The sequence below is a fragment of the Arachis hypogaea genome, chromosome 15, assembly GCF_003086295.3.
Source record: "Arachis hypogaea cultivar Tifrunner chromosome 15, arahy.Tifrunner.gnm2.J5K5, whole genome shotgun sequence".
Classification (NCBI taxonomy): domain Eukaryota; kingdom Viridiplantae; phylum Streptophyta; class Magnoliopsida; order Fabales; family Fabaceae; genus Arachis; species Arachis hypogaea.
Window position 1 is genome coordinate 70,788,399 of NC_092050.1, and position 10,612 is coordinate 70,799,010.

The 10,612-nt window shown below is 29.4% G+C and overlaps 1 pseudogene; it reads right to left on the minus strand.

The window, feature by feature from the left end:
• Window positions 1-913: 913 nt before the first annotated feature.
• Window positions 914-8,909, minus strand: LOC112750338 (ureide permease 1-like; annotated as a pseudogene).
• Between the last annotated feature and the right edge of the window lie 1,703 nt (window positions 8,910-10,612).

Genomic DNA, 10,612 nt, shown 5'->3' on the forward strand with positions numbered 1-10,612 from the left:
AATTTTTTAGATATCAACGAGTCAAAGGATGATTTTTTATAAATTTTTGAAAATATTTATCATTGTATTCTAATTCATAAGTTTAAAAACGCAATTTTTTTTTTGAAATTTCAACTAAAGCAAAAGATTTGAATTTTTATTCTTGTTTCTTTTGATAATTTATTTAAATTCGAATAAAAATTATTTTTTTATTAGCATTTGTATCTTAAAGTTAATTGTTATTAATTTAAAAATAAAAAATGTCAATAATTTATTTTCTGTTAGACTAATTTTGCTTGCCTGTAAAATTGTAACCTTAAATCTTCTTTTTCTATTTCGCAGGCATTGCCAGCAAAATTGAGTACATAAAAAATTGGAAAATACTACCTAAAATAGTAAATATTTGTATTTTGGTATAAAGTGATAAATATAATTTTTTTTATTTATTTAAAAAAAAAGCCGTATATATGATCTTTCATTAACACAATTCAACTTATACTTCTCCTTGTGCACTTGATAGTCTTCTACTATATAATTGAAATTTGAAAATTAAATATAGAGTAAAGTATTGTTTTTTTTCCCAACGTTTGGGGTAAATTCTATTTGTGTTCCTAACGTTTAAATCATCCTGTTTGTATCCCTAACGTTTGTAAGAGTGATTCAATGTTATCCTGCCATCAATTACACATCGTGAACGCTTTAGTTTGAGTTTTAAAAATCTCTTTTTAAGTTAGAATACAAATGTTTGGGATAGAATCGATGATCTACTCCGAAAAATAGCTTATCAAATGTTGAAACTAATTCCTATAACATTTACATAATTTACTTTTCTAGGGACATAATTGAATCTAAACACAAATAGTGGGTATAATATTAAAATTGAACACATCCAAGTGAGACATAATTAAGAATGAATACATTCAAGTGAGAATAATTGAAAAATATAATCTGATTTGTTAGTATAATTGATAGTAGGATAACATTGAATCACTTTTATAAATGTTAAGGATACAAATAGGACGATTTAAACGTTAGGGACGCAAATAAGACTTACCCCAAACGTTTGGGACAAAAACGATACTTTACTCTTAAATATAAAACAACGATGCTTTGACACTGTAATTTACATCTTTAACCTTGGCGCCATATTTAATAACCACCAAACAATCATTTCAATGTTTCAATCATTATTATAAACATCTTTCTCCTTAGTTGGATTGTCATTTTCGATGGCCAGATGATGCCATTAGTACACCAACAGCTACAATAAACATAAGTAACATGCTGCAAAGCAATGCATATGTTCTTCTTGATGATTTTCGATACTCTCCGAACAAAACTACACCCCAAAAGGTACTAACAAGTGGAAGTGCCTGTATCATCATCAACATATAATAATGCATCTTCAGTTAAAATGATTTATACGTGTATAACTGATAAGATACTGATTCAAATACGTATATTAATTAGTTACTTCATTAAGTTGTGTAATTGTGTTGTCTCTACTATTTTGGTTACAATTATCTTCTATGATGTATTAGGTTTATCTAAAATGTTCCACTAATAACTTGAGACATTTAATGTTCCATTTTTATCCCAATGAAAAATAATTGTGGGGCATAAAATTACTAGAGTTCAAATATGATATGGCAATGCAAATAAAATCTTAAATAATAATTAAACACTTAACTCTTTTTCAAAAATTCGACAAATAAATCTAAAATAAGAATACACATTGTTTCATATATTTTAATGTAAAATTTAGATTAATATTAAATTGAGGTATTTCCTTTTCAAATTTTATTCTTGTATATTAATTATAAATCAGTTATTATTTAATATAATTATTTTTTGAAAAATTATTTATAATTTTAACACCAACACCATAATAATTAATGACTTATTTTTAACGTATATTTTAATTATTATTCTATTTATATTTGAAATATAATTCAACTATTATTTAATAAATTTTTTATTTAAATTAACTAATATATATATATATATTAATACTTATTCATGATGATAAGATGTTTAATTTAATTATTTATTTGTTATATCTTTTTTTAACTAAATCTTAGATTTACCATCTAATAATTTTAATAGGCTACATTAAAAAAAAAACTAATATTTAGTTTTTTTTTATTTAAACAATTTTATATCACCAATAAAATTTATCATTTTTAACCCACACTTGACTAAAAAAAATACTAAATTTTTAAATACTAAACTCTAGACTCTAAACTTTAATAATAATATATAACAATAAAGTGTTTATCTAAAATCTAAAAACTTTTGTTGGCAATTTTTTACTTGAGTATAAAAAGGTATAAGAAATTTACCTGAACAGCATCTGCAGCTGCATATCCTGCAGCTTGACCTCCCATAAACTGAAGTCCATTTCCAAATCCACAAAGTAGGCCAGCTAAAAGTGCCCAACCTCTTCCATCCCAGTCTCTCAAATATGCCTTAAGCGACGACTTTGGTAAGTTTAGGACAGGGTGGTAAAGGAAGGTAAGATTTAGAATTATGGCCAGAACAAAACAAGATGCAGAGAAGTAAAAGAATGCCGTATAAACTGTCAAATGGGGAACCCCTTTCTTTAAGGTATGCCACTGGTCATTTGTCGCCAAGTTGAATGCCGGCGAGAACAGCGAGAAGCAAACACCGGCAAAGAAAGTTATTGCTAACCCAACAAAAGTGCTCTTTCCAAACACCTGCAAACATGTGCAAGGAATAATACAAATATTAAGAATCTACCTGTTTTCACATATGCTTGCTTCGGTAATACTAAAGAGATAATGATTAAAGTTACTTTATTTAAATGAATATCTATAATTTTATATAAATAATATTTAAAATTATATATTGGTTACATTTAAGATTATACAAATGCTAGTGGTAATTCATAAATACTAAATCAAATAATTTTAGATTTTTAGGATTATTTTTTAATTGCCAAACGTTATTGTTCTTGTATTAGACCTCTCGTGAGGAGTTAGTTAAGAGCTCACTTTCTTTCCCGCCACTTCCACGGATGCTACAATATAACGGAGAAGATCTCTGAAAATTGAATTGCATAATTCAATGATTTAACACAACCATTTTCCTTTCGAACTTGCCTATAGTAAGAGGATATATTTGGAAAGAGAAAAAAAAAGTAGAAAAGAAAATGAAAAACAAGTTCTCACCTTAATGGATCTTCTTTCCTCGAGTTCAATAAGAAAAGCTGCAGTTCCTGCCTTGGCTTTGTTGGCAGGAATAGTTCCATTCTCTGAATCCTTTAAATCTACTATATGTATAATGAATGAAAAATCATTTTATCCGATTAAAAGTCTCAAACACTAGGGGAAAAAAATAAATCCTATAGTTACCTCTTGTTTCTTTCGCGGTGGGTAAACTATGGCCCCTGAAAAATAAAATGTTGATAATATCAGCAATACGTTACTCTGAAACCAAGAAACATGTATGCAGAGAAATCAACCATCAAATTAATCACCATTATAAAATAGATATTAAAATACAAAATATAAATTAAACATGATTTAAACAATATATATTTTTTGTGATAAATACATAATAACTGATTCAATGGCTAATTTTTTTGTGTGCACAAAGTATATTGAAATTAAAATATTCAAAAAGCTAATTTAAAGAGTGTTTTATTATTATTATTATTATTATTATTATTATTATTATTATTATTGGAAGAATTGGATAATTAGATAGAAGTTTAAGAATATCAATAAGTTATCAACAAACACGAACACACATACAGAGGTGCATCTTTGTAATGACTTGAAAAACTGTCTAGCTTGGTCTTATTATCAGCAGTATTTGATGAATGTACTGCGGAACCTAAACAAACTGCAATCAGGAAGCAACCAACTCCTGGAAAAAGAATCTCTGCTCTGTTGATTTTGTTATCCAAGAAGTAATTCAAGGTTGTCCCTATAACACCACCATGTTTTAAATAAAAGGTTGGTTAAACTCAAGTACGAGTAATTCCACTAAAGATAATATTAAACATACATAATACATTTAGATTTGTAACAATGTTATTCAGTGCATTCTAAAATAAACTATAATAGATAATTGGAAACTGCATCTGTGTGTTACCTATAACAACAGTTAGGCTTGATGTGATTACTTCTACAACTGATAGACCGACGAAAGCCCAAGCGTACTGCGTTGACAGGTTTCCGACGCTAAGGACCACCCCGCCGGCCATGGCAAACAGAACAGAAGGCCAGTTATCCTTTCATCGAAAACCAGTTTGAGATAATATTAGTTCAAGCTAGGAAGAAAATGTTGCTATCTAAGCATGTAATACAAAGTTTTTGACAAATTAAGAAAATTTTCAGTTAATCCATTTTCATTATTATGAGTTTCGTCCAAATGATTGGAGTAATACATGAAAACAATATTATATCAGTCAATTTCGATTGCCATAATAATAAGTTGGAAAAGTAGAGGGAGGTTGACAATGGGAACAATGAAATAAAAAAGGAAAACAGAATAAATTTTTTTATTAAATAATTATTAATTATTTTAAATTTTGAAATTTAAAAAAATAAAGATTTTAAATTAAACCAAATCAGTTACATCCATTATCACGCTAATCTCCTTCATCTATTCGCAAACTTCGGTTTATAGAATAATCCAACCACTGCTTCACTTTTCCCAGCCCTCAGCCGACGCCGTCCAACCTCTCCACAAACATCTAATCACGTCACACAAGCCCTGAACAACCTCCTTCGCGCTACTCTACTGCCACCGCCCATGCAGCTTCCCCCGCAGCCTATTGCTGTCCAGTCGCCAACCAAACAAACACACTGAAACGATCATTAAATTATTGAAAGTAAAACAACCATCGGCATACGTGGTAAAATAATCATCCATCTTATAAAAAATAAAAATCGAACATCCATAGTCATTAGGTAAAATAATCATCCAGCTGAAGTGAAAATCGAACATCCAAAGCCCGTCAAACATCCGTGTCAATTAACAAAAATGGCTGGACAGACCAAACCCAAATTCAAAAAATATATAAACCAACATGGTAACAAAATAGGAAATCAGCAACAAATAGGGGTTCTTATCTTCCACCGCAAGGATGCAGGATGAGGGCAGCATTCAACGTTGTCGTCGGTGCATTCAATTGCAACACCGCGTGCGGAAGCTGGGCGGTGCGGCAATGGCGAGCGAGAGGTCTTCCGTTACGAGCGGTGTTCGACGGTGGTGTGAGGGAAGGATGCGGGATGAGGGCAACAGCGCATGAGCAGCGTGAGGGGACGCACGTGAAGCTTGCAATTGGAGGTACGGTGCGAGTTTGTCTGCACGTAGGGTAGGTACGGGTTCAGGGTATATTCTACCCTATCCTATCCGCACCCCTATATATAATATATATATAAATTATGTATATAGGGAAGAAAGTGAGTATTGAACCTGTACCTCACCGATATCCTCGGCTAACAAACACACACCTGAAAACAAGTCAACCTCATCATGCGCACCAAGAATCTCGCACTTAACCGAACACGTTGATTCTCAATAACAAACCCAAAAAGTCGGGCCGTTACTTAAACGTCCACTGCTACTCAATCTATTTAAACAGACGAGATAACCTCGTCTAGGGGAGGCCACATCACATACATACTCGCTAAGAAAGCAATACACCACCACAAAATCCTGCTTATCTCTCATTTTTACTCTCTCTTGTTAGTGTTTACGTTATTGAGTGCTAACTTGGGCGTCGGAGTCCTTTTTGCAGGTTCCACGCCGAGGTTTCCAAGTCCCGAAGAGAATACTTCCGAATCACAAGTGGAGCTAGTAGCCGACCTCACCTCGGAAGCTTCTTCTCGCACGGAACAGAACCCACAATCTTCCTCTTATAAAAACTTGAAATAACCACTAAACTAGTTGATAATCATATTATTTGTAATTTTATGTTAGATTTCTTTAAGATTTTATTGTTTTTAATTTTAATTTGAACTTAATTTTTTATTTTTATTTTATTAATATGTATGAAATTTGGAATGGTTGAATTTTATATTTGTTTAAAATTTTTTATTGTTTTGTGAATAGGGTTAGGGTTGAGAAATTCTCAACCCGCGAATAGAATAGAGTCGAATTTTAAAAAAACTTTCAACCCGCAGATAGGATTAAGATAGATTCTGAATCTTACCCTACCCTATCCATTGCCAATTCTACAGCCAGATGCTCAACTTGCAGCAGACTTGCCAGAGGTTGAGTTTCAGCGCCGGCGGTATGGTTCCGGAGTGTGGCTACATCTCAGGGGTCAAAAGGGGATAGGAATAAGATGGTTAAAATTAGGATAGTAAAAATTAGGATTTAAGGAATAATTTCGGATAAAATATTTTTATTTTATTGAACCAATTTTAAAATTTATTATTCGTATTGTTCATAAAAATCATTGTCCATTTAACAAAATCATAATAAGTTATCAATAAATTGAGTATGATTATGAAGCTCAATAAATTATCAAATAAATCCATCATAATAATTTCGAATATTTTGGTTTACATGGGAAATATTCATCTCAGTTGTAATTAAATAAATAAACGCTTGCGACGATATTTTCATAGATGTATAGTCAATAGGAAAAGTCAAGAATGGGACCCAACTCATATGGCAATGTGTAATAACAGTCAATTAAATCTAAATGAACCAACTTCTCTTGATAATATATAGATTTTTCATTTTATTAATCTTTTCTTATATTTTAAATCCACTCATTTAATCTCACATTTTATCTAATAACAGAGAAAATAAATTAACTTGCAGTACTTGAAAAAACGACATTAAATATACAAAATGCATTTATAAAACATGAGGAACTATCAACTATGAATAGAAATGAAAAGGAGTTTATAACCACAGTGATTTATATAATACGAATAGTTGACCATGATTGTAGCCGCTATTATGTGCCGTAAACTATAAAACGTCTTCGGAAGTTTTCGTCTGGTTCGGTATTGCCGTATTGGTACACCCCCTATACACGGTATGCCTAGGGGTGTGAAAAAAAAGTTTCAAATTTTAGATTTTAAATTAAAAGTCTGTTCGAAAAATTTTAAAAAGTAATTTTTTAAAATTTTTTATTTATAAAAAATAATAATATTAATGTCTAGTATAATTTTTAAAATTAAATTATAAATTTTTAAAAAATTATTTAAAAATTTATAAAAAAATTAAAAAATGACTTTTCTTATAATACAAAATTTTTTTTATCACATTTCTTTTAAATAAATACTTTTAGAATTAAAAATTTAAATATAAAATAATTTATTTATAAATTATTTTTAATATAATTATTTATTAGTTAAACTATTTTTTTATAAAGAATTTAATTAACCTATTTATCCGAATTAGACCTAAATCCAAACTAAATTATTAAAAAAATTAAATTTAAATAAAAAATTTAAATCAAATTAAATTAATTTTATAGTTTGATTTTTTAATCCAAACTATTTAAACAATTTGAATTTGGATTCAGATCTAGATCTAGATCGAAATTAAAATCTAAATTTCAAAGAAAAAAGACTCTAAATTTGATTCGGTGAACCACGTAACCAGTTTACAGTTTACACTTCACATGCACAAATCCAGTCCTCTTCTCCTTCGACTAATTTTAAACTAAATCCCGTACGTGTATAGAGAAAGGTTCATTTTCCTGATTTATTGAATGGATGAGTTCAAGAAATATTTATATATATAAGCTATTGAAAATTAGGGAAAAAGGAATTAATTAATAATTCATATACTCAACCTGGTCAAACTTTTACTTATTGTGCGTCACTTTCCTCCGACTTTTATTAAGACAGATTCACGGAATTCGGGAAATTTGTATTCTTGCAATCTCTCGTGATATAATATTATTGATGATCTAATGAAAATAAACAAATAAATAAATAAATAATACTATTGATGATCAATCTATAAAAATTAGTTTACACACTTTTTTTTTCTCTTATTCTCTTTCATTTTTCCTATTTTTTTTTTAGATAATAGTCTATTTAATTCTTTCCTTTTTTTTGAGATAATAGTCTATTTAATTTTCAAAATCATATGTTAAGTCCCAATTTAATTCTTAAAATTTTTATTGTCTATATATAGTTTTCACATTATATATATAAACATGGCTGATGTTGGTAAGTGATATACATAGATATTGCTAAAACAAATAATGAGTATTACTTCTTCTTTGTTTTTTCGTATTATTTCTCCCTAAAAAAATGTTAATAAAATGGATAAACTCACGATATGCACTGTTCTGATCTATGCCGTTTTTCAAATCCTATAACCCCATTAACAAATTAAACCTAACGAACTCAACTAAAAAAAAATTATATCAACTAACTTTTAAAAAGATTTCTTATCTTAACTCTTAAATTTTAAATTTTAAGAAAAATAAGAATTAAAAAACAATTTTATAATAAAAAATATGCTAAAGAATGCATTTTAACGAAGAATTAAGAACTTTTTTTCAATAAAAGAATTATGTAAAATGCACGCTCTTTAAAAAAAAGAAATTCTTGAAAAAATATATACACAAACCTGAGAAAGCTGAGATAAGAAGTTAGGTTCATTGGGTTTGCTGGGTCCAATCTCACCAAAAGTGAAAGCAATGATAACAGCAGCCAAGAGATTGGTGAAGGTGTAATCAAGATAGGTGTGCTGAGGAAGTCGGCCTCTTCTTTCCAAAAGTGTCATGACAGCTGGCCATGTCCCCAAGAACAACAGCGACACAAGCATGCACACTATGGCTCCTCCCTTGCTCTCCACCAGATACATTTTTCAACTTTCAAGTTTATTATGATGATGCTGTGCGATTAGAGAAACTGAAAGAGTATATACGGTATATACCAGTTTGAAGAAATCCGCATATGAGCAACATGTTCGTTGGATTTGTTATTTATTTTTGTTTTGCGGTCCAAAGTACTGGTAGAGCCCATAAGTCAATTCTAAGAGTAGTGCGCAGATAGGAATGCGACCAGGTCAATACAAATATATCATGTATTTTTTGTTAGTTTAAAATAAAAGTACTTTTTAGTTTTTTCTATTAAAAATACTTTTTAAATCAAATGTGTCCAAATTGTTAAAAATAAATTTCATGGTTAGAATTTAAGAATCGATAGAAACCACTATTTAAAGAATTGTCTATATTTAATTTTATTTTAAAGTATTTATTATTTAGGATGTGTTAAAATTTAGATATTAAATAAAGAAATATAAATATATATGTAATCATTTTATAAAGTACACGCAATAAATATATTCAATACATTTCTTTTGATTTTATATATTTTTCGTGAGCATGTGTGCCTTATTCTTTTATTTTTCAATACAAATATGCTTAAAGTTTTATAAAAATGTAACTTTTTTATGATTAAAAAATAGTTCTTTTTTTTTCTTATAAAATGAATGACCAACCAAACACACTTAAATGTTTCTGTCGATATTTGATTTATTAAAATTGACAAAATAGCCATCGATTTAATTATTAAAATACCAATAAGTTCATTGTCTATATTTTGTTTTTTTTTTGTCTATTTTAAATTTAACAAGCGACAACATTACTGTCGATTTTAATAACCATATTTTTTAATTACTTTTTCTATTTGAAAAATAGTAGACAATTAATGTAAATAAACTTTTAAATATAGAAATAAAATTTATATAAAATATTAGATAATAAGACAAATAAACTTTTAAATATAAAAATAATATTTATATTAAATATTAGATAATGAGTTTACAAACTTATCAAAATAATAAATAATCATGTAACATAAAGATTCAAGACAAGAAAAATAACTAAACACAGACTTATATTCGTTTAAATTACAATTCACTAATAATATAAAATATTCAAAGCAAAGTAAATAACCCTACTCATACTCGTTTAAATAATCATCTGAGTCATCAAGATCGTCAGAATCATCCTCCCTTTGAGAACTCTGTAGATGTCCTGGTGGATGCAGAATAGGTGGCAGTTTTCTACATGGAAGTGTGCTTTTCTGGGAGCATGGAAAAGTAAAAGGAGGAGGTGGGGGGACACTGATCCAGAACTATTAGGACCCTGGGCCCTCACATACTCAAACAAGCTGCTGAGTTGATGACTAAATTGATCCATTTGTGAGTTACTGGTGTTGAGATCTTCACGCAAAGATTCAACAGTATGTTGCCACTATCTTTTCTTCCTTTGGTAGTGGTCTTCAAGCTCTCTATATTTAGCGGCACGTTGTTTATCTTTCCTATTAAGTATTGCGATTCGTTCTCTAATATTCAAAACATCAGTGCTGGTGGTTGTGGTTGGCCCATCAACTCGAGGTCGCACCATAGAACAGTCCATTACCTCACCCATGCCATATATCTTACCTCTTCGTTTTCCATCCACTGTCTCAATCCATATGCTTTTCTCAGAGACAGATGATGGATCAGTTACACTAACCTCTATAGCAGCCTACTGCTCTTGCTCAACCTGAAATATGCGCTCTTAAAATATATCCTACAATGAGAAAAAATTATTCATAAACTACTATAAGTATCAATAATGCAAAAGTTAAGGGGATATGTGAAAAAAAATAAGTCCAACATTACAAAGAAG